This window comes from Rhinolophus ferrumequinum, chromosome 6, assembly GCF_004115265.2.
Source record: "Rhinolophus ferrumequinum isolate MPI-CBG mRhiFer1 chromosome 6, mRhiFer1_v1.p, whole genome shotgun sequence".
In the NCBI taxonomy this organism is placed as follows: Eukaryota; Metazoa; Chordata; class Mammalia; order Chiroptera; family Rhinolophidae; genus Rhinolophus; species Rhinolophus ferrumequinum.
The window spans coordinates 43,361,752-43,387,475 of record NC_046289.1 but is presented as its reverse complement, the minus strand read 5'-3'; the positions used below and the strand labels follow the sequence as shown (position 1 = coordinate 43,387,475).

The 25,724-nt window shown below is 40.9% G+C and overlaps 1 long non-coding RNA gene across 5 annotated transcripts in view; it reads left to right on the top strand.

Annotated features, from left to right (window-relative positions):
• LOC117024176 (uncharacterized) overlaps positions 1-24,520 on the top strand; it is a 52,905-nt gene extending 28,385 nt beyond the window's left edge. For 3 of the 5 annotated variants that reach the window (XR_004423318.1, XR_004423319.1, XR_004423315.1), the window contains exons 4-6: positions 15,379-15,510; positions 18,495-18,973; positions 20,534-21,261. This is a non-coding gene — a long non-coding RNA (uncharacterized LOC117024176). Of the gene's footprint in view, positions 1-15,378; positions 15,511-18,494; positions 19,248-20,533; positions 21,262-23,075 lie in introns of those variants that run through there. The other 2 variants (XR_004423317.1, XR_004423316.1) reach the window with 2 other exon arrangements.
• Positions 24,521-25,724: the final 1,204 nt, after the last annotated feature.

Below are 25,724 nucleotides of genomic sequence, written 5' to 3'. Positions count from 1 at the left end.
TTATTGTAAGTTTGTTTTTGTTGTGTTAATTCCTGCTTTTATCTTTATAGATTGCTTTATGCTTTTGAAAATTTAATTGTTGAAACATAGAGTTAATATGACCCAGCATTCCACTTCTAAATATACCCAAAAGAAATGGGAACATATGTTCACACAAAAACTTGTGCATGAATGCTCATAGTAGTATTCATAATAGCCAAAAAGTGGAAACAACCAAATGCTACCAGCTGACAAATGGAGAAACAAAATGTGGTATATCCATATTGCATTTGTTTGCTCGGGCTGCCATAACAAAATAGTACAGACTAGATGGCTTAAACAACAGAAATTTATTGTCTCTCAGTTCTGGAGGCTGGAAGTTCAAGATCAAGATTTGGCAGGTTTGATTTCTCCTGAGGCCTCTGTCTCTTTAATTTGCAGGGAGTTGCTTTCTTGCTGTGTCCTCACACAGCCTTTCCTCTGTCCTTGTGCATCCCTGATGTCTCTTCCTCTTCTCATAAGGGCACTAGTGCTATTGGATTAGGGCCCCACCCTTATGACTTTATTTAACCTTAATTATTTCTTTAAAAGCTCTATCTCATGAAATGTACAGCATAGGGACTAGAGTCAATATTTATATGGTGACAGATGGTAACAAGACTTATGGTGACCATTTCATAATGTATACAAATATTGAATCATGGTGTACACCTAAAACTAATATAATATTGCAGGTCAACTATGATTCATTTTTTTAAAAAAAGTCCTATCTCCAAATACAGTCCCATTAGGGGTTAGGCTTTCAATGTATGAATTTGAGGGGACACAATTTAGTCCACAACAATGTTGTTGCATGTTTGTTAATTGTATAGAAAGTCTTTGTGTGAATATACCATGTTTTATTTATCCATACTATTGTTGATGGGCATTTGATTAGTTTTCAATTTGGGATTACTATAAATAGTGCTTCTATGAACATTCTATGTCTTTTAAGTGAACATTAAACATTTCTGTTGGATACATACCTAAAAATCGCTGAGTCCATTAAATATCCCTATTTTTCAGCTTTACTAGATACTGGTAAGCAATTTTCCCATAGGTCAATTTATACCCTTACCAGCAGTTACTGAGAGTTCTGTTTTCTCTACATCTTTGCAACACTTGGTAGTATCTGATTTTTTTTTTTCATTTTTCAAGTCAATTCCTGAATTAGTGTGCAATATCTTACGATTTTAATTTGCATTTCCTTCATGATTAATGAAGTTGAGTTCCTCTTTTGTGTTTATTCTCCACTGGGATATGATATATTGTGAAGTGCTTGTTCATTTTCTGTCATTTTGTTATTGATTTGAAGGGATTTTAAATATATTGTGGCAACATGAATACATCCTCTGTCATTAAAAATATCTTACACACTGTGATTTGCCATTTTACTCTTTCAACTAGCAAACAGTTTTATTCTTCTTATTTTTTTAATCATTTTTCTAATTTATCATTTTTCACTAATTAATTCATTATTTTGGTCCTGTTTTTAAAATCTTTGCATACTACCAGATTGTGATGATGTTCTCTTATGTTTTCCTCTAAAAGCTCTTTTGTTTTCCAGTCATACTTAGATCTGCAGTCTGTTGGAATTGTTTTTCATGTGTGATGTGAGATAGGGAACACAATTTTTTTTTCCCATATGGACATCCAGTTAGCCCAGCATGTAGTAAAAGATGTTCCTTTTCTCAATGTACTGCAGTGTTACCTTTTCTATAGATTAGGTGACCAAATAAGTACGTATGAGTCTTATTCTATTTATTGCTTTATTCGTCTATGTTAGGATTGATATATATTATCATTCTATTTCTGCCTTCTATTAGCTTTACTCTTTTATTATTCTATTAGGGGCTATCCCAATGATTACAAATAAATCTGTGACTTATCAAAGTCTAATATTACTTGGTAGTTTTACCTTCTTCATAGATAATGTAAGGAACTTAGAACACTTTACTCCATTTATCATCTGCCTCAACTTATATGCGATTTTTTAAAAATGAATTTTAGTTCCATACATATTTTAAACCTCAAAAGATATTCTTATTGGTTTTTAGCAACAATAGTCAACTAGATATATTTATATATCTGCTTATTTTGATGCTCTTCATTTCTTCCTGCATCTCTGTACTTCTATCTGATATATTTTTCCATTTGCTTAAAGAACAGCCTTTAGGATTTCCTTTGAATCAAATCTGCTAGTAATAAATTCTCTTAATTTTTATTTGTTGGAAAATGTTTTTATTTCATCTAAGTCTTGAAGACCGTTTCTGCTGGGTGTAATATTCAGCACTATGATGATATTATCCATTAAATTTTGGACTCCTTAGTTTTTTTGTTTTGTTTTGTTTGTTTTGAACTCCTTAGTTTTGTTGAGATTTTATATGTCATTCTATTTGTTGCTCTTTTGAAGAGAAACTATTTTATGTTTGAGTTTATGATTTGTGTAGGTGTGGTTTTCTTTTTTACATCCTCTTTGGGAGTTTGGAGGAATTCTTACATCTGTGACTTGGTATCTTTAATCAGTTTTGGAAATGTTATCTCTTTAAATATTGTTTCTGCTTCGTTTCTCTCTCCTTTAAATGTGGGACTCCAATTACACGTATGTTAGGCCTTCTTAGTGTATTGCTTGTTTTCACTTCTGCATTTTATTTATTTTTGGCTCTCCTTGCAATCTGGACATTTCTGTAGTTCTATTTTTTAGTACATTAATTCTCTCCTCAGCTTTGTCTAATCTGCCATTAATTCCACAAATGAGTTTTTATTTGTTGGTTATGGTATTTTTCATATCTAGGATTTCTATTTGGTCTCCTTTCATGGTTTCTAGTTCTTTAATAGAGTTCTGAGGGAATACAAAGAATTACTCAGCATACTCACAAGCAGGTATATACTGTTGCCCTCAGACTGGCTTTGGAACCATCTGAGCTGGAACCTATTGCAATACTTCTCTGTTGACCAACAAAAAGCTTCTTGGTTTATGGATAGAAGTTCTAAGGTGAATGGACAGCATCCTGTTTGGAAGACGGCCATTCTGACTGAAAAATAGTCAAAATAAGCTCAGTGGACTGAATTGCCTGCTGTTTGCCCTATGTTTGAGTATTTACTGACTCATGGGCAGTGGGCAGTGGCCTTGCCATATGTTCAGACAGAAGGGCAATGGAAAACTGACATATTAAAGGGATGGCCATAAGGAGCACAGCCCTATGGAAACCACCAAGGGAATGTGAGTGGTGCATTAATTTAAGCAGGACATGTTGATGCCCATCTTATTTGTGCCTGGCTTGTAGTTTATAAAGGTGACTGCGTGATGACACTTAGAGACTAATGCTATTGAAAGAAGATTTTTACTTCTTACATTTCCTGAGACGAGAAGGCATGTTATGCCACACGGGTTCACAAGGAAAAGCACCAGAGTTGGTCAGGAGGCAGAAAGGAATGAGGGGAAGGCCTAAGCCAGAGCCTTTATTGGAGTTTCCATGGGAAAGGCCAGGCAGGGCAGGGTAAACAGCTTATGAGGAGCTCATTTGAATAGTTCTGGTGGGCTTGGGGATGGGGTTGTCCCTGGTTGTCTGGTACTTGCCCTGGGTTGGTTTAGGGCAGGGGAAATACTGAGTTGGCTTGTGAGAGTGAGATGAGGTGGTTCAGAGTATGGGCTCTGGATCTCAGAGGAGATGTAAACAACTTTGGCCGTTAGTTTGGTCCTGTAATTAATGGGTGCCAAACAGACAAATACAGAATCTAAGAAAACACAGTTAGAACACCTGTGAGAGGAACCTCTTTTCAGGATCAGAAGGTCATTGGAGCCAGTGACTGCATATCCTGGTGTGCTCGCTTGAGGTGGCCATGTAGGTCCATGAAATGAATGAACATTATGGGGGCTGCCACAATACAGATACGGGCTGAATTTAGACCTATTCCTTTTGTGTCCTCTCAGGTACAAAGTGCCAATAAGAACTGTTCTATCTGTCAGCAAGAGAAGCAGAGACTGCAGATGGCTTCAGGGAAGATTCCCTGGGGAGAAGGCCCTGAACATAGCTGGCAAGTGGGACGGATGCTGGTAGTACCGGAAGGCTATAGGTAGGTCCTGACAAGAACAGAGCACTGACTCTGGACGGGACTTTGTGGTACGCAGTGGTACATGCAAATGCCCGGAGTACTGTAAAGGAACCAGAACTGAAGAGAGCACACCACGTTGGACTTCTGAGTCCATTTTTCCAGGCCAAGGGACGCACTTATAGCTCATAATGTCCAACAATGGGCAGGGAGCTATCCTCCTCAGAGTAATAGTCTGATAGAGAATTGGAATGGGCAATTAAAACATTAGTTGTCTGAAATGGAAGGAGATGTAGGCATGAAGTGCTGCCTTACATGCCTTCATGAGTGTGTGCTCACACTCCACAAAAGAGGTGTCAAGGCAGTGTCCCCACTACATAGATCCTCTGCTTTTTTGGTGGCTTTGGAAAATGGGGTGGGCTGGGGGAGGATGCTGGTATAACTGCAATTCTTCCGATGGAGGGGAAGATGGTGATATGGCTACACTTTTTTTCTTTCCCACATCACCTCAACTTCTTTTTCCTACCTGATATAGTGATCCTAGGAAGAGGGCTGCGACTATAAGTGTCAAAAGAACGGATGATTTCTAAGGAGGAAACATAAAATTTAAAATATAGTCAGAATTCCTAAGGGCCTGAGGAATAGAGTGAAGAAATAAAATGGAGTCACTATAGTCAAGCTGCTAAATTACTAAAATCAAGTAAGTTGAGGCATGAAGAAATGATCCTATTCTTGCTTTAATGGCCTGGGAACTTAAACTTTTGAACTTTCCAGTCTTGCATCAATGCCTGGATACACATAAGACCTCCAGATAAGCCTCTGATTACTCCGTGAAGGACTCACGTATCCACACCACCTGACATCCATTATCCAGATCATTGGACATAACCAGACCTCCTGGCACCCATCCTCCAGACCACTTGGCACCCGTCAACCAGACCACCTGACATCTGACTGATAACCATCCTGGACCAATCCTCGGGCTAAGAATGCAGGAATGATTATTCTTAAGAATGCACTTTTTACTATAAGAACTCTTAACTTTTCTTTCTTCTTCAGGACACTTTTGGGTCTTTGCCTAGCTGTGTTTCCGGTTTGCAAACCCTAAGACCCTTGAATAAATCTCTCATTTATTTCTAGCCAGAGCCTCCAGACTTGTTGAGTTCATTGGACAGGCCTAATGGAACAGTTTGTTCCTTCATCTGATCTGGCAAAACTGGGGTTAACAGTGAATGCAGCTATATTGCCTAGTGGTAGAAATAACCCCCTAGTTCTGCACCCATGTAACTTTGTCCTAGATGAATGAGAGTGAACTGAGAAGAAGGCACTTGCTAGAAGGTATTGTTGCCTATGATCTAGACCAGTGCAGTGACCCAACCTAACATCCCTTCCAAAGGTGGAAAGTTTTGGGTATAAATGGAGAGAAAGAGGAATAGTAACAGGGTAAAGGAATGAATGAATGAGTTCAATGAGGTAAATCCAGTATTACATTACCACTTCAAAAGAGGCTCAGAGCAAAAGATGATATTGTCTCTTAGCTCAGTTATACCAGATACCTGAAAGGGTGAAGTCATATACATCTGAGACCACTGCTGCTTTTGGAACCTGACAAGATGGAATGGAAACCTGCAAAGCTGAGTGACCTTGTCCTATAACACATTTTGGTCATATGATATGATAATGGACTAGACAAATGATCAGTAACTGAAGGGGACTCTGGTAATGTGCCAATATCTTTTCATTCTTATTTTTCAGACTACGTCTACCATAGTGTGAAAATGATACAACATTAGCATGGTTGACAAGGTAATAATACTAATAGTGATGGTCAAATGTGATGAGGCAGAAAAAGAGTTAACAAAAAGTGAGCTCACGGGGGATTAACAAAGGTGATTTAATCAGTACTTTGCACTGCCCAGTCACCCAGGCCTGTGTTCACTCACCAGGGACCACCCAGGCTCAGCCCCTAGAGATAAATTTTTCTGTGAAACACCCCTAGAAAGGAGATAAGATCCCAACCAGAATTATCTGGTATTTGGTGCCTGCACAGATTGCTGCAGCCTGCCCTTAGCCAGAACTCCAGCCTCATCATAATACAGTAATAAAATGAACATTATGGCTTGGCCCCACTGTGGGTTTTTCTGTATGCATTCTGGGTAAGAGCATGCACAGAAAGAAACCAGTTTTATAACCTGCACATGTCAGTCAAATGACCTCAGTCAAATGTCCTAAGTTTGTACGTCACATCTCTTGCTGTAAGAAAATCACCTACACTTTCCTATATAAGAAAAGCTAATGTGAAATGTGGGGTAGCTGTCTTCTATAGACATGGACATCCTCCTTGCCTAACTTTCAATAAACTTTTTCTTGCTTTCTTACTTTTCTGAGTCTCATGAATCCTTTCACTTTCTGCGAATGACCAGGGTTATCCAAAAACAATATAAAATGTATAAGGAAATTGAGTTAAAATCCTTCTATCCTTATCCCACACTGGCTTCTCCAAATGTTAGGCATATTCATGTTGGACTATTGCTCTATATGTTATATAAACGTTCCTCCAAATTTAGATGTTCAGATAGGGTCGATTATTTTGTTATAAGGGAACCATGGCCAAAGACCAGGAAGTGGCTGTGTTTATAAGAAAGCATTTGTCTGGTTTTTGTCCTGGGTTCCTAGAACAGAGCTTCTAAAACCCTCAGAATTTCCCAAGTGATCTTTATTATTCGTGAGCGTCTTGGATCACTCCTGAGTTTATGCTAAAGAGGTCACTGTAGGTGAGGCTTTAGGTAGCTTCAGGACTGGGGCTGATTGGAGCCCTGTGATAATCAGCCTGATCTCTCGACCTCCAGGGAGAGGATGGGGCCTGGGGATTGAGTTGAGTCCCATGATCGATGATTCAATCAGGCATGCCTACGTAATGCAACCCAAACCAAAACTGGAGACGCTGTAGCTCTGTGGAACTTCCTGGTTGGTGAACACACCAAGGTTCCAGGAGAGTGATATGCACTGAGTCCATGGGGAGAGGGCACAGAAGTTCTGTGTTTGGGATCTTCCCAGACCTCGCCCTATGTGTCTCTTTATTTGGCTGCTCCTTTATAATGAAATTGCAATCATAAAAGTAGTGCTTTCCTGAGTTCTATGTCATTCTATGGAAATAATTGAACCGCAGGGACTTATGTGAACTCTCAAATTTGTAGCCAGTTGGTCAGACATGCAGGTGGCCTGGGGGCCCTCAAAGCGTGGCTGGTGTCTGAAGTGAGGACAGTCTTACTGGGAACCAACTGTGCCTTGAGACCTGTGGAGTCTGAGGCCGATTCCAGATGGTTAGCGCCAGGATTGTATCGCAGGACACCAGTTGGTGTCAGAACACACTCCAGTTTTTATCCCTAACCCAAAGAAGTGGACAAATACTCTGCTCAACTTCTCAACCTCTCAGTTGCCTCTTCTGGACTCATCAAATGCCCAGTGGGGAAATGCAGCACTAAGTAATGAGCTTACCTCTCTAGTTTCCTTTTTCTGAATTTTGGCCCTATAGGTTTTCATTGCCTAGTTAGATCTTCAATCCTCCAGTCAGATGTTTTTCATATTCTGTCCAGATTTTCTGATTGTCTTCATTTTGGTCTGCATTATCCAGCCTACTATTAAGGAAAACATAAATCCTTCTTTCATAGATATTTTTCTTTGTTCTTAAATACACATTACAATAAATTTATCATTTAAAGCATTTTAAAGTGTACAATTTAGTGGCATTGTTATACAATCATCACCACTATCTAGTTCCAGAACATTTTCAGCACCTCAAAAGAAAAAACAAACAAACCTCAGATCCATTAAACAGTCATTCCCCATTCATTCTCTTTCTCCCCAGCCCCTGGCAACCTCTAATCTGCTTTATGTCTCTATGGATTTGCCTATTCTGGGTATTTCATATAAATGGAATCATGTGATATGTGGCCTTTTGTGTCTATCATCTATCACTTAGAATGTTTTCAAGGTCATAGATCTTTATATGTGGTATTTTCTTTGTTTTCTAAATATTCTACAGTTACTATTTTCATTTCCTTTTTGACACAAGGTATTTAGGATACTGTTTTCTAACCTTTGTTCTATTTTTTATTGTCAACATGGTGAATTGTAGTCAGAGAATACAACTGATTCTATTTTCATTTTTTTGTATATCATTTTCTTTGAGGCCTATTGTACTATCAAATTTTCTAAATGTCTCATGGGGACTTGCAAATAAGATATAGTCAGGATATATACATATATATAAAGAGAGACAGAGATAGTGTGTGTGTGTGTGTGTGTGTGTGTATTTTTTTAAACTGCGGTGCCAAAAAATGTATACACATAACTTGTATTCATCTTTTGTTATCGGTATATATTGTGTATTACAATTTTAATACAGTTTTTTCCTTTCTTAAACTGTATACATTTTTTTGGCACCCCCGTATATATATATTTTATACCTGTCTAGCTAGATAGTTATCTATCATCAATCTTATTAAATATATTACTCAAAATCTCAGAATCGTAACTTATTTTTTCTCTGTCCGATTTGTCAAAGTCTAAGAGAGGTCAGTTAAAGCACCTTAATACAATTTTATTTCTGTATTTATTTCAGCATTGCATTCTGTAAATTAATCCTTATAATTTTTGTACTTTTACTTTGTATATTTCAACGCTGTTAATGTCTCTTAGCTTTGTTAAAAAAAGCAAAATTCAACCTAGTAAATTTGAAGACCTGATTGGCTTTATTAAGCAATTCGTGAATCCGCAGTAGGCATCCTATCTAGCTACTAGAAGAGCTCTCCAAGGAGTTGTACAAAATGGAAGGATTTTATAGGAAGCAGGGTGGGGCAAGGGAGCTATTTAGGGAAAGGAAAAGGATTATTTTGGGGCTGGGACATCTTTTCTTTGGGGGATGAGAAGGGGAAGTGTTTTTATTATGTAAATTGCCTCTTCTTTCTATGGGGGACTGAGAGGGCCCATGTGACAGATGACCTTAAGGGTGCTTGACCAGAAAATTCCATACTGGTTGATTAAGATTATGTTTCTGGGAGGGGTTGAAATTGAAATTAGATCAGGAATTAAGTCTAAGTTTGGTGTCATGGGCTAAGCATAAGTGACGTCATTTTGGGCCTCGTTTTAGTAGTTTGAATATAGCTTGTTATTATTAACAGAATTCTTTCCTACTTTTTGTTTACATTTGCCTGCAATGTTTGTTCCTCCATTAATTTCATACTTTTTTGGTTCTTTTGTTTGAGGTATATTTCTTGTTGATAACATATAATTGGCTTTCATTTTCTTTTAAAAAATGAGTTTATATTAGTTTTATTTATCCCTATATCAGATAGGGTTAGTCTACTTCTGTCACATTGTGTGCTCTCTGCTTTTATGCTTTTGTGTGCTCTGCTTTTGTATATTGTTTCCCAACAATTTGGAAAGTATGAGACTTTTTAGTTCTATTGGTGGTTACCTTTGTAATTTTAAATAATATGTTTAACCAGTATTTCTCAATTCATCATCTTCAGAAAAGAAACAATATCATTTACTCTCTCCTAAGAAAAGTAAGGCCATTGGTGATTTAAAAACAATCTCCCTTGCAGTTGCTGTGGAAAACAATATGGCAATTCTTAAAAAACTTAAAGAATTGTCATATGACCCAGCAATTCCACTTCTGGGTACATATCCAGGAGAAGTGAAAGCAGGGTCTTGAAGAGATATTTGTACATCCATGTTCATAGCAGCATTATTCACAATAGCCAAAATATGGAAGCAACCCAAGAATCTATCAACAGATAAATGGATAAACAAAATGTGGGATTTGATTATTATTCAGCCTTAAAAATGAAGGAAATTCTGACACATGGTACAACATGGGTAAACCTTGAAGACATTACAATAAGTGAAAGAAGCCAGTCACAAAAGGATAAATACTGTATGATTCCTCTTACATGAGATTCCTAAAGTAGTCAAATATATAGAGACAGAAACAGTGTCATTGCCAGGGGCTGGGGGAAGAGGGAATGGAGAATTAGTGTTTAATGGGAACAAAGTTTCAGTTGGGAAGATGAAAAATGTTGGAGCTGAATTGTGATGATAATTGTACAATAATGTGAATGTACTTAATGCTATGGAAGTGTACATTTAAAAATGGTTAAAATGGTTAATTTTATGTTATGTATATTTTACCATAATAAAAAGAAACAAACTAACATCAATCTCTTTTCCTTCTATTTCCTTCCATCTCCTTTACTAATAACGACAATTTTGGTATTTTCCCCCATAAGCTGTTATCAACAACAATGAACAACAATAAAAAAAATGTAGGTTTGTTTTTCAAAATAACTGTAACAATTGTATTATTTTCCTGATAAACATAATCATTACAGTTATATATAGTTAATTATATGTTTAAATAGATTTAATGCTTAGCAACAGTCTTTTTGTACCTCAGTTTCTTCCTATGTAAGTTCTTAATTTGAATTCATGTTTTGGTGGTTTTTATCATGTCTTCAAATAGAATGATAGCTTCCCTGACGACAGAATTAATGATAAGAATGTTACTTCTCTTGTGATGTGTTTGGAGGAGGCCCCTTCTGGCCTGGGGATGGGAACAGTTTCCCTGCTGTTGCTAGCTCTGGGGTGCAGCACACACCATCCCTTTTTGTTTTTTCTCACCTCTTGCCTACACTTTGTCAACAGTCCCTTCATAAACTCTCCTCAGTTACCCAGCTGAAGGGTGGCTTCTGTTTCCAGTGGGGATGCAGCCCCTGCCTCCTCTTCCCTCCACGTGGCCCCTGCCTCCTGTCTCCTTTCTCCTTCGCCATCCTTCATTTCCAGTGGGGATGCAGCCCCTGCGTCCTCTTCCCTCCACGTGGCCCCTGCCTCCTGTCTCCTTTCTCCTTCGCCATCCTTCATTTCCAGTGGGGATGCAGCCCCTGCGTCCTCTTCCCTCCACGTGGCCCCTGCCTCCTGTCTCCTTTCTCCTTCGCCGTCCCTCATTTCCACCCCTCCCTATTCTCCCTGCTTTCTTCTGCTCCCTGTTGCAGCGAGGTGACAGGCAAATGTGTAGGTTAGCATATCTTGCTCCTCATCTGGTCTGTGGTTGCCCTTGTCCCTGGGTGGTCAAGAACAGAGTTTTCCTTCTTTCTGTGCTGCTCAAGATTCTGGCTGATTTTCAGAATGTGCACCCCATCGTCCAGCCCCAGAAGCCCCACCCTTGCCAGCAGCCGGACAAAGCTCGCAATTCTGTCCTTTGCTTTCTTCCTTATAGAAAGTCTATTCTATTTCCTAGTCTGACATCTTGTGTGTAGGGGTGGGGGTGGGAGGGTGGGAGGGTGGTGTGGTTGAGACCAAATCTCTTACATCAGTGTCTAGATGGAGCATTAGCTGGTTCAGGCCAAGGCATTATGAGTTGCATTTTTATTGCTTTCCCAATCCTTGTGTGCAGATTTTATTGTGCTAGGAGCTTAAATTGTAATAAACAAAGAGGAAAAAAAATTTTTTTTTAAATTACTCTGGCTAAAGACTCCAGTCTAAAAAATCCTTAACAGACCCTTGTAAGTCCTGTTGCTGGGAAGTATTTGTCCAACAGACCTGGAACAGTTTAAAAAAGGAGGAGTGGGGGTTTGGTTAACATTAAAGAAACACAAAGATTTTTCATCTGGCTCTGGAGGAGACCAGAGCTACAGAGGGAACAAGAAAAGAAAGAGGGGATTGAGCATTTTTGCAAACAAATGATAAAACTGCCTTTTAAAGAAGTGGGGGTGGGGGACCCCTTGTCCAAACAAGACATTTGCCAGGGTAGGAAATCATTTCTGCAATTGTTTACAATGCTCAGGCAGCCTGTCCAAAGTCAACATGGCCTGGGAGCGTTGCCCTGGGGCCTCCTGCTCTTTGCCAGCCGCCTGCCAGCTCAGGCTCAGCTATTTCTGGGACTTAGTTCCCTCCCTTGAAAAACGAACTGTGGCCCTCACTGTCATACCCAATAAAACCCCCAGTTTTTTTGCACCCTTAATCATGTTTTCCAGAAGAGTTGTCCAACTAGGGGCCTGGATGCAAAGTATTGGACTTGGGAGAGCCAGTTTGGGGGGAGGGGACCTTTTATTTGCAAGGTGCCAAGGTGGAAATTTCCACTGCACTACAAGATGGCTTCACCTGTGGCTGAGGAAACCTATTCTGTCTTCAGAGAGGAGACCCTGGCTAATGAACGTCCTGAAATGTATGCCCTTTCCTACAGATTATTCCACAAATCCAGAGCAAAGTTTGCTTTTTCTAAAAAAGTAACCATGATTATTAATAGCAACCATTTTAATCTAGATATCATTTTAGTGTCGAAAGACTTTCACTTCTGTTATCTTATTTGATCTCTACCATGAGACAGGCATTATCCATCTCATTTAATTAATTAATCCATCTATTTGCTTCTTGCTTTGTGGTGTTAACACAGTCACATGGTCTGAAAATTTAAAGGTAGATAAAGTATCCCTTCCACTCTGTCCCCCTCCTCCCAGCCTCCACCTGCCCACAGGTAACCACGATGGTTCGTTTCTTGTGTACTCATACCTTGCTAGAGAGGTTTTATGCATCTGTAAACATGTTGGGGTGGTGCAAGGAGAGAGTATTGCACGGAGACAGAAGAGTCCCAGGCACTCTTCCTAGTTCTGTCTCTAATTGCTCTGTGACATTGTGCCTGCCACTTTCCCTACTCCAGCTCTCACTTGTGTCATATGTGAAAATGGCAATACTAATAGCTAACATCCATTAGGCTCATATGTGCCTGCCACTGTGCTATGCGTTTTCACATGTATTTTGAATTAAACTCACCACAACGCTATAAGGAGGCGTTATTAGCCCATTTATCAATGACAACACTGAGGAATTAAACAACTTGCCCACATCATAGCTAATTAGGGGGAGAGCCTGAAGTTTATGAAGCACTTTCCATTAGACCTCATAGCCACTTCAACCACTGCGCTATTATACTGCCCCTCATCGATGATATTGGCAATACTGAATGATGGCTTAAGGCAGGAGGCTGGCCCAGAACGGTCCCTGCCAAGTCTGATATCTACAGTCCTGTGTCCAGTGCCTGTGAAACTCTGGCCAGGCAGCTCTGACTCACTCAGCCCCATTTAGATGGGATGGTGGACAGCTGGCGACGAGCAGGAGACAGCAGGGCAAGGCTCAGACATGAACCCTGGTGTCAGCCCCGTGCCTCCTTCTCTGTCCCTCCAGGGGCATCAGGACAACTCCTTATAAACAACAAGTTTAAATTTTTATTGAAAGTAGTAATGCACATAATTTAAAAAGTCAATAGTATTCAGAGGCTTATAGCAAAAAGACAGCATCCCAGAACAACCACTTTTAACTCTTTTCACTACTTTATGTGTTTATCTCCATTCTTCTAAATCAGGGGTTTAGTTTTCTGTAAAAAGGCAAACTTTTTCTGTAAAGGGCCACATAGTAAATATTTTCAGCTTTGTGGGCCATACAGCCCTTGTGGCAATACTCTACTCAACTTGTGGCTAGAAAACCACCACAGGCAAAAGGTAAATGAGTGGGAGTGAACATGTCCTAATACAACTTTATTACAAAAGCAGATTTATTTTCAAGAACAGATTTGGCCTGTGGGATATTGTCTGTTGACACCCGTTCTAATTGTTTAAACTCCTGTTTCTTAATTTCCTTAATTTGTAATTTTAGGCATTACCCATTAATTTTCCATCATGCTAGATAAAAATTTACCTTTCTTAAACAGCTTCCCTCTCTGCAGTTGTTTATCCTCCTAAGTCATCCTAATAGGGTTATATTGTCAGTTAAATCAATATTCGATGTTTGCGTTATTATGACTGAGTAAATACTGTTCTCTGCTAAGTCAAGTAGTATACCATGTGACATTTCCTTTCTCATACAACTTTTGTTTTTATCTGGAGTTGATAACTCATTCTTTTTTTCTTTTGCATAGTTTCTTTGACCTCAAACAGCCTCTCTCACACAATTTTGTACAAGGTTAAACAGATAGTGTTTCAGTGCCTTTTTTTTTTTCCTTTTAGTGCCATTGTTTTACTGGAGGCTCTCTCCTGGAGCCCACCAGCCTCATGCTCCAATACGGACTGGGTGCTCTGTGGGCTTGGGCTCAGCTCTTATCCTAGGACCTCCTTTCTTAGGCAGAAAGGAGAAATCCATCTCTTTTCTGTCTTAGATCTTTTTCCCAGATCCCATGTCTTCTTCTGTCTTCCTCATTTTGCTGGAGGATATCCTCTAGTAATTTCCTGAGAAAGAGTACATGGGAAGTAAAATTTTGAAATTTGGTATATCTGAAAATAGCTGTAATATACTGTCACTCTTAAATGATGGTTTTGCAGGGTGTAGAATTCTAGACTGCAGATCATTTTTTTCTCAATATTCTTCTAACAGGTTAGAAGTCTGATATATTTTTGATTCTTAGTTCTTTGTATACAATCTGTTTTGTCTTCTCTAAAAGTTTTTATGCTCTTTATTCCTAATGTTCTGAAATTTCAATATGATGCGCCTTGGTGAGGCTCAATTTCTAGTCATTGTGGCAGGCACCCAGTGTACCCTTTCAGTTTGGATATTCATGTCCTTCAGTTCTGAGAAATTTCTTTGTAATCTTTATTTCTTTCAAAATTTCCTCCCCTCCATTTTCTCTGATCTTTCTTTCTGAAATGCCAGTTCATTGGCTTTTAGACCTTTTGGATTGATCCCTTGATTAAAACTTTTTTCCTATTTTCTGCCCCTTCATATTTTTAATCTACTTGGAGTAATTTCCTAGACTATATCTTCCAACCCTTCTGTCTAAATTATTTTTATTCTGGCTACCATATTTTTGATTTCTCAAAGCTCTGTCTTGTTCTCTCTGTAGCTTTTTATAGCATTGTGTTCTTTTTACATGTTCACAGTATCTTCTCTGACTCTTCTGATGATTTTAAGTATGGATGGGACTTTTTTATTTGTAATTTCTATTCTGTTCCCTGCACTGTCCTTGTTTTCTCCAAGTTGTTTTTTTCTGTTTGTTTTATTCTGTCTTCACTGTTGAAGACTTTCTTCAACTTACTGGTAATCTTTGTCTATTCTTATTAAAGAATGAGACACTGAAAAGCTTTATGGAAGTTCTATATTCGTAATGAGACAGCACAGGGACTTGGGCCCATGCTGAAGGAATGCCAGATGGCCAGGAGGTAAGCTGACCCCAAGAATGCCACCACCCCATCACCCCTTACACAAAAATGCAGAAATTGCTGATCGTTATCTCCCTTCTAACCATTTACTTCCTTACAGATGTTGAAACCACTGTTCCACATGCGCAGTTGATCAAGGTTTGACGGCTACATGACCTTCCTGGGGCTGTGATAATGGGCAGTCTGCCATCTTGACCCCACAGCGCAGACGTGAACAAAGAAAACAGACGTGGTAAGGAAAGTCTACCTTTTTCAAAAAGCCCACCACTTTCAAAAAGCATGCCTTTTCATGCAAGCCCACTTTGTCTCCAGGTTATAAAAGCAGCCATGAGGAGCTAGCCCCCAAGTCAGTTCAGAGGACCTTCCTCTTCTCTGTGCCACTTCCCTTGTGCTGGAGCATAAGCTTAATAAAATTGTCTGGAAATTTTTCTGGGGTTTCCTCTCGATTGCTGTCTTAGGAAACCCAACAACCCCAATGCTGGTAATAATAGAGAGGGTTGTCAACTGGTGATAGAGTGGGGAGAATATTTGGGGGAGGAAACCCCATTATCAACTAAGCTTCTTGTTTTTAGCCCGCTATTCACTTTCTGCATTACCTGGTGTCCCCAGTCACTGAGCCTTTCTGAGTTTCTACAGAGTGAACTGGCTTGCTTCCCATGGTATCACCAATGTACAGTCTCTTAAAAGTCAGCTGCTTCTACTCAGAGACAAACTGGATCTCTCTATGAGCTTTTCATTCTCCCAACATGATGACAACTCTTATCCCGTATTGTTTCCATTCTCATACTCTTGGCCTTGTGGGTTTAGGGTTTGCTCCTATTACAGTGCCCCCTAACTGGTCTCTTGACTTCCACCCTTGTCCCGTTAGTCTGTTATAATTAGTCTGTTATCCACACACGAGCAGGAGGGGTCCTTTAAACACGTCAGTCATGACACCAGAAAGTAGGCATTCCATAGGACCCCGCCCTAACCTCTGAGAGGCAAAGCATGATCAAAAGGGGGGCAGGAACTGAGGGGAGAGACTGTCCTAGATTTAAAATTTTTAGGAGACATACTGAAAATTGCAACGCATGATCCTGAGTTAAACAAAACAACTGTAGAAAGACATTTGGGGACAATTGGCGAAATTTGAATATAGCTATGAAAGAATCATTAATGTTAGTAATGAACACGGTATCATGATTATGTAGGAAATGTCTTTATCTTCTAGAGTTGTATATTTATTTGTATATTTCTATATTTGTATATTTTCTATAGTTGTATATTTAATTATGATGTCTGAAAATTTGCTTTCAAAAATTCAGCAAAAGAAAAAAGATGAAGCAAACATGGCAAAATGTTAATAATTGTTAAATCCGGGTGGTAAATAGGCATTACCCTACTTTCCCTCCTTTTACATATGTTTGATGTTTAAAAAAGGGGGGTAGATGAGCAATATTACGCTATTCAAGACTTTCCAAGGCTTCCCGACTCCTTAAAGTAAATCCCAAAGCTCTTATCGTGGCCTTCATGGCCCTGCGAAATCTGGCCCCAGCTGCCCCTGGACCTCAATGCCCCACTAGCCTCTTCACTGTTCTCACCAAGACATCACTGCTGCCTCAGGGCCACGACATGTACTGTTGCGTCTGCCTGGCACATTCTTCCCGCACCCCCATAGTCAACGGACCACCCCTCTGCCTTGTTCAGGACTCTGCTTCAATGTCAGCCAATCAGAAAGACCTTTTCTTAAATAACATTTCCTCTCTTCTCCACGGCATTTCCTAGTCCCCCTTTCCTGCTTTTGTTTCTTTATAGCATTTATTATCACCTGCCCTTTTTTTATTGTGGTAAAAATGTGCATAACATGAAACTTAGCATTTTAAAGTATACAGTTCGGTGGCGTTAAGCACATTCACATTGTTGTGCAACCATCATCACCATCCATCTCTAGAACTATTGCATCTTCCCCCCGTTGAAACTCTGTACCCATTAAACACTAACTCCCCATTCCTTCTCCCCCTAACCCCTGCTGACCACCGGTCTACTTTCTGTCTTTATGAAAGTGATTACGCTAGGTACCTCACGGAAGTGGAGTCATAGAGTCACTGCCCTATTGTGACTGGCTTATCTCACTTAAGACAATGTCCTCAAGGTTTATCCATGTTGTAACGTGTCAGAATTTCATATCACCTGTCATTTTATATACTTATTTGTTAATTTTCTTACTATCACTATTATCTCCCCCCAACACACACACATGCTCCCTAGCCTCCACTAGAAGGTAAGGTCCTTGAGGGCAAGAAATGTGTCTGTTTTGTTCCTTCATTTTCTCCATGTAAGAAAGTCTAAACCTGTAGAGAATAGTTATAAGAGTTTATTTGAGCCAAACCAACAACATGTGACAGGAAGCAAGATCTCCAAGGCTCTGGAGCAGGGGTGTCCAAACTGCGGCCCGCGGGCCAACTGCGGCCCGCAATCCATTTTTAATTGGTCCACAGCAAATTCCAAAAATATATTTAGTTTACTTAAATAAACCAGGTGAGGCAATAGTACCTCACCACGAGTGAGTGGCCCGGCTGTTTGTGTATTTTACCGCATATGGCTCTTGGTGAAAAACGTTGAAAAAAGTTTGGACACCCCTGCTCTGGAGAGTAACAGCTTTGTAGTTTCTTTTATGCATTTGGAATTAAGGAAGATTACATGAGGGTGGGAGAAAGCAAGGCGGGGAATTGGATTACAAGATTATGTGCTCTCTGAAGGGTGGTCATTCCTTCGAGGGGTATTACTCTGGTATTCCAAAGGTGTGCTAACCTAGATGCACAAGAACAATGGACAGGGCTGGCTTAAAACCTTCCACTAAAGAAGTTATAGGCCTGGGGCGTGACTGTGCTAGAGTACCCGCCCAGTTACGAATTTATGATTTATTATAGCACCCCTTTTTGTCCACAATCTAGAGCAGTGCCTGGGCACAGAGTAAACATCCAATTAATGTTTGTTGAGTAATTTGCCTCCTGTTGAGGTAATTTCCCTTTTTTTGCGGAGCTGTCCTTCTTCTCTGAGCATGACTTGTCCATTCAGCAAGCAATTTTTAGCTTCCACTTGCTGAGGACTCTGGGGCATAGAAAGATAAGACAATGAAACCCATGCAGCTGAGAGGGTAAGAGTGATGGAATGGATATCTGTTTTCTTTTTCTTTTTTGTTCTGCCCAACATTTACCCTACTTTTTCTGATAATAGCAGCGGGATTTTCCTTTGGGAACTCTCCTTCACCCATTCTCAAGTCTATGTGGTTCTGAGGGATCCATCTTAACCTCTGGCTTCAAGGAAACACAAGCAACCCCAGGCTACCATTGAGATCCAGGTGTGGAACTTTTGTTGCAACCACGGAGAAAGAAATACAGCCATTCCACTGAGACTGCAAAACTGGGAGAAGGTTAGCCTAGAGCACTGAAAGCTTCAGTTTGAGAATGAAGACAAGCAGAGTTAAGAAATGGAAAAAATGAAACTGAGTCCTAATAACATTGTTTGGGCTCTTGGATCCAGCCATGCCTGAAGGCAAAGATTCATTTCCTGGAATTTTCAGCTTCCTGAGCCAATCAATTCTCAACTCCTTCCTCATTATTTGTTTATTAGTCTTACTTTGATTTGAATTGGATTTCTATTGTCTGCTATCAAAAGATTCCCGACCCACGTAAGAGAGATGAACAAAATGAAAAGTGAGTAGAGAGAAGCTTCTTGTGGAAACTCAGAGCTATTATCCAGGAAAGGGCTAAGAAGCTGGGATGTTCACCCTACGGAATAGGACCCCCTGAATGATAGGCCTATGTCTTTAGATATGGAAAGAGCTGCCGTGTGGGAGAGGAATTAGATGTGCTGTGGGTGATGCTGGAGGAAACATCAGGGCCAGCAGATGAATGTTTTCAGGAAAAAGATGTCAGTTGAGTTGAAAGAAAAATGTTGAGGCCTCAGGAGCAGCCCAGAGGCCCAGTGGTGAGTTGGGGGTGAATGAGCCCAAGGGCGGGGTGTGTAAAGTGAAAAAGAAAAGGGCAACCCTGCATGGGTCTCATTTTAGATAACCCTTAGGTTCCCCCTAGTCTGGAATTGGGAATTCTCTACCTGTGCTGACCATTGCAGGCAAAGAATACGTTTGTCACATGGAAACATTAAACACATAGCCCCTCCTCCTGGCCATTGGGCCCAGAATCCATGTCCCAGAAGTTAATTATCATTATACAATGGACATGGACTGAAGGTCATATTGGTCCATGGGTAGTAAGAGAAGTACATTTTTCCAAGAATTTTGAAAAAAGTTTTTCTTATTAGATTTTCTTTCCTGTAAAACAATATCTGGAACCAAACCATGCACTTTGGTTTTAAGAATTATTTTTTAATTTGAAGTGTCTGGGTCATAGCTCTGGAGAGTTTCTGGATGGTAACTGCAGCACAGTCTTAAAATAAAAGATGCTCCTAATATGCTACTATCCTGGGACCCCACACTGTTCCCATGGCAATGCAGGAGGTCTACAAAGAGGCCTCAGACCCTCACTTGCTTGTCTTCTCTGGTCCTGTAGACCTTGTTTTTGGAGCAGCATCCAAGCTTCAGAAAGTGTTTCTGGATAAGAAGAAAAGCTGTAGATACAAAGAAAATATATCCATCTAGCATCATTATGGTGTGGCAGGAAGAGTTTGGTCTTTGGAGTCAGACAGAACTGGATTCAAATTCTGACTCTACCTTGGATCCGACACTCAGTTTTTCAGAGTCTTACTTTTCTCACTTATAAAAGAAGGGTGATGATGCTTTCTTAATGGGGTATTTTGAGGATTAAAGATGATACTATTCGGTATTCAGTAGAGAGGATGGATGGAAATTGAAAGAATGAAAATAATATTTAAATAATAATTGCTAGAAGACCAAAGAGCCTTCAAAACCCAAAGGTAGACCTTAAATGGTTTTCAGGTTCAAGGAGAGGCAAGAGAGAGAGAGAGAGAGAGAGAGAGAGAGAGAGAGAGAGAGATTTTCTTGGGAGAAAGTCAAGGAGAGTATGAAGAATAGTTGGAGAGATTTTCAAAGCTTTGTGCAGGAGATCTTGATAGTTACCCAGCCAAATTCATCTCCCTTCCTTCCTGGGCAATTAGCTAGATTATATTTCCCCATCCCCCTTGCAGGTAAGGGGGCCCCTGTGACCCAATTCTCTCCAGTGGAGTATGAGTGGAAATGATATGTGTTCATGATTAAGATCATGAACATGTCTCCTCCTCTTTTTTCTTCCCACCAGCTGCAAACCAGATGTGGCTGCAAAACCAGCTTCAATCATGCAGATCATAAGTGGACTTTAGAGACAGCAGAGCAACGACTTGGAAAAAACCTGGGTCTTGACCGTGTGGGAGAAGAAGAAACTTTCCTCTACCTTTCACGGTTCTTTTAGCTGGTCTAATAATTAAATCGACATGAGATAGATTAACAAGAGAAAATAACCAAATTTAATTTCATACGTATGCATAGGAACCCCACATACATGAGAGAGTCAGAGACCCGACATACATGAGAGGTTCAGAGACAGAAAGGGAAAAGGAAGGATATAAGCCATTCTAAGCTAAGGATCATCTTGGGCCTTCAGAGGGGAAGAACATCATTTGCAGACTGATACAAAGAGCAGACGTTCAGGAATTGATACTTTTCCCTGCCATATAGATAGGTCCAAAAGGTTATCTCTGATAATTTCTAATGATGGGTAATGACTCCTAATTTAAATTCTTCTAGGTAGTTAAAAGGGTGAGGGACAGAAGTTTCTCTTGAGCCCACAGGGTCTTGGTTGCCTTTAGCTTAAAATAATCTGCATACCACAGAGGCACATCTTGGGATGACTCACTCTGAACCCTTACAACGGACTGTGTGTGCAGCAGAGCTGCCAGCCATCATGGATGGACTGTTTGAGAGAAAAATAAACTCTTTTGCTCCTTAAGTCACGGTTTTATCGGATCTCTTTGTTACAGAAACTGAGCCTTGCCCTAACATCTGGTATGGACCATCTTGGGTAGGGCATCCATTTCTCATAGCTGGTTTTCTTTAAATAAACAATAGGCAGTTGTAGTCCAGTGGAAAAAGCTGTAGACTCAAAGTTAAGAAATTGGGCGCTTAGTGAAAACTATAAACATTTTATGCTTCGCCTTATAGTTGACAAAGATTTCCTCTGTGAGGCATCATTTCCTCATCTGTAAAATGGCAACCACAGAAGTATGAGGAGTGAAAGTTTTGTACACTGTCAAATGTTATACAAATGTGAGTACCTCTTAGCATCTGGGCCATGGAGGGCATTAGACGTGCTCTATCTCAGACTGAGAAGCCAGCTGGGGTCCTTTGAAGAGGAACCAGGGAACAAAAGTGGTTGGAGTCTACTGCCTGGTCTCCTGGACAGATTGACATGAAATAGGCCAATGGTGGAATGTATTCCCAGCCAACTAATTGTAAAACTACGCAGAGTTATAGATATAGCGAGAGCCTGTATAACACCTCACATTGCAAAGAACAATCCTGCAGAGAAGCGCTGCACGGAAATAATGGCCGGCAGTCATGAGGCTGCCTTCCGAGATAAATTCTGGAGTTTGGCTCTAAATGCCAACATCCTTAGCTAATCTAAGTAATGCATGAGCAGGAAGAATTTGGTGGCTGGGAGCCCAAGTGCAGTTGTATAAAGAACTCTTAATAGCAGTTAGAAACCTTTGGACCTAGTGCATGATGGGAAATGTAACATTTAATCAAATCTGGGGGAGAGGGGCTGCTGAGAGGGCTGGGGGTGGGGCCTTGGGTCTTGGCAAGAGGCAGGCGGCTAAGGGGCCTCTGGCAGGGTCTCCACCACACCACAGATGGTTTTCATCTCTGTGGTTCCTTTATTCTGGGTGAGATCGACCCCTTCCAAGTCAGGAGTCCCAGATTAGAAAGTCCACCATCCTGTCGTTAAAAAGGCCAAGGAGGGGCTCAGCCAAAACCTTAGAAGGAAAGATGTCTCTCCTATTGAGAAGGGAGGCAGCCTCTTACCTCCGATGGCCTCGTGATTTTTTTGAACTGGAAAGTCCTTCTAGAGATCGTTTCATTCATTCCCTACCTCCTCACTGCCATCTTCAACTCTCATTTTACAGTTGAGGAAACGAGGCCCAGAGTGGGGAAACAAAATTCTCAAGGTCACACAGCAAATTAGGGTCCTTGGAAATCATCTCCTCCAATCTGAACACTACCGATCCCCACCCTGTTACTTTACAAACATGAATACTGAGGTACAGAGAAAGTGACAAACTTGATTTCAAGGTAGAAGGGGGAGGAGTAGCCAGGTTCCCTGGTACAAATCCAGGGACTTTTGACCACACAGTTCAGCATCTTCTCAGCTGAGAGTGATGATTGTGAAAGGCCCCTCTCCTGTTCTGGCTCACTTCGTCTCTGCAGCTGTTATCAGCTGGGCCGTGATGGGGTCTCTGCAGGACAGGGAGTGCTCTGCTGCCCAGACTGGGTCAGATGCCTGCCCTTGAACCAATCAGCTATGGCCAGGAGGCAGGATAATAGCAGATGATGACAGCTCCTACAGTAAGCAAGTAGGTGGAGCTAAGGGGAGGTAGTTTCCAGGAGAAAGGGATGCTGAGCAGGCAATTCCCATGGCCGTGTCCTGCAGCCTCCTTGAACTTGACTCTCCTCATCTGTAAAATGGGGACAGTAATTGTGCCCCACTATAGGGCAGTTATGAAGAGTGTGCATCATAATACGTATAAAATCTCTTTTATATAAGCACCTAATACATATCAGTATCCCTCTCCCTTTGTTTTTTTCAGAACTATTTTTAAAATTGGAAGCTATATCCTATACTACATATGTTAGAAGAAAAAGTGAAAATTTGGCCTGAAAACTCCAGTTTGAAGAAGAAAGTGACATGATTCAATTTTCAATTTTTAATGATCCCTCTGGCAGCCGGATGGAACATGATCAGGATAGAAGGTAGGAGCAGGAACAGGGAGAATGGTAGAAAGTTATTGCAATAGTCTGTCAGGTCCAGGCAGAAGATGCCTGTGCTTTGGTCCAGGGTAGTGGGAGTGAAGGCAGAGAGAGAGGCGGGACAGATTTGAGATATTCTGAGAGTTAACAGCACTTAGACATGGGGAATAAAAGTCAGGCACAAATCAATAATAGCTCCTCCATTTGGGGCTTAATGGATTGCTTTAAAAATTTTTTACCTTTATTTTATTTTTCCTGGGTGATTTTATTGGCTGATTCTTTAAAAAATATATTGTGCCTATTTTTAAAGAGTCAACACTTTCACATGATACAAAATAAAAATATAAAAGGTATACGACGAGTACAGTGAAAATTCTCCCTCCCCCAAGCACTGGGTCCTCTCCTTGGAAGCAACCCAAAAGATGAATTTAATGTACATCGTTCAAGGGATGTATTATACATATACAAGCAAATGTATACATGCACACATTTATATGGATCACACACGTATGGAATATAGATATCGTTCCCCTTTTTGTACAAATAATATTAGACATATTTTCCTGCACCTTGATTTTTCTGTTTAGGAATACATCTTAAAGACTGTTCCTTTCTTATTTATCTATTGCTGCACAACAAACTACCCCAAAACTTAGTGGTTTGCAACAACAACATTTCTAACTCGGTTTCTGTAGGTCAGGAACCTGGGCACTAACCTGGGTCCTCTGCTCAGGGCTTCTCACGGGTTTGGGGTCATCTCAAGGCTAAACTGGGGTCAGAGGCCACGCTCACTCATGAGGTTGTTGGCAGGATTCTGTTCCTTGGGAGCTGTTGGACCCAGTGCTTCGTTCCTCGCAGTTCTGGCCACATGGGCCTCTCTAATACGGCAGCTTACGTCTTCATGATGTAAGCATGCTAGGAAGGAAGAGAGTGCAAATAAGTCGGAAGTCCCAGGCTTTTAGAGCCTAATCTTGGAAGTGACAGCCACCACTTCTCCTGTGTTCTAGTTGTTAGAAGAAGACGTTAGGTCCCGCTGTCCCCCATTCCCTGCTCCCATCACAACACAAGTGTGAACACATTCACACACACAAGGCAGGCATTACACAAGGTGTAAAGACCAGGAGGCAGGGATCACTGGGCGCTATGTCATAAGCTGCCAACCACAGTTATCCAGCAGTCCATGATAAAAAGCATGCGTGGTCTGCTCCAGCATTGGATGGGCCCTTGTCCCTGTAACCAGGGCTCTACTGATAGGTTGACGAGTTAATTGTCTTTCACCCTCACTGGTCGGGAAGCTCATGAGAGCAGGAATCTGTGTATATGACGCTCAGCTAATACTGTGCTCTCTTGGGTACGGAGGGTGGAGAAAGCTTTCTCGGTTCTGTAATCAAGAATGCACGGGGCAATAAACTGTTGTTTGTTCTTATGAAACTGGGTGCTTTGAATAGATGTTTTGGAACATTTTTGGAACTCCAATCCAAAGGACTGTGGAAAGCACATTTGGACATGATTGTCACATAGAAAAGAAACTGTGAAAAGAGCCTGGACCAGGCTGGGCTGGACACACATAATATATATACAATATTCTGGACTGGACTGATCTTGGGCCATTCTGTATTTCTGTAATTGTCCTGCTGTTCACAAGAGCAAGAGGGTACATTCCTCCAAAGGAAAGTTCTCACTGCCAGTCATCCAGGGAGGAAGTCTGTCTTGGGGCCAAAATGGAAGACTCAGGATAAGGGCTTTTGGAATGACAGGGAAGTTTGTTCTCTCCCTCTCGTCTCTCCTTCTCTTTCTATCTTTTGGCTTTAAGAAAGTTGAGTCGTCCCTCTGAGGGAAAATATGCTCCAAGCAACCCTCCAGGTGAAGTTGAGCTGAGCCCAGCCATGTGGAGCAAGCTGGGACTGGAAAGGTAGGTGGCCCTGTGAGATTATCTGGGTACCAGTCTGCGGTCTGTGTGTGGGCACTGAGAAAAACCACATTAATCGTGGTAGTGAGGATTTCTCGTTTTACTCTTCTTCCCTGGTCCCCAAATTTTGTCAGTTCTGCTAGAAGCTGTGCCTGATTTGTGTTAAGTATGATACATTGAGCAAAGGGCCCAGCCATGCTTGGGGCTGAGTGGTTAAGAGGAGGCCAGGGTGGTGGGCTCAGTGGTGGCAGCCAGCTACAGAGGATGGCCACTTCACAGAGGGTGTGGGGACCCACTGAAGAAGCTGGAAAGGAAGAACAGAAAGGCAAGCTCTGGGGCTGGTGTAACCCCACCCTGAGGGCTCTCCAAAATAGCTCGGGACACTCTGCAGGGGCTGACTTCCATGTAAGCTAGTAGGGTTCAAAGTAAATTGTAATTTGAGTATTTAATGGAGATAAGACAGTTTATTATTGTTGGCTGGGGAAGCCTGAGTATTGCCATTCTATTAGATGTTGGAGTAGTAAAATAGATAATACCAATAATCTAGTGTGTCAACATTTTAATGGAACTTTTAACAAAG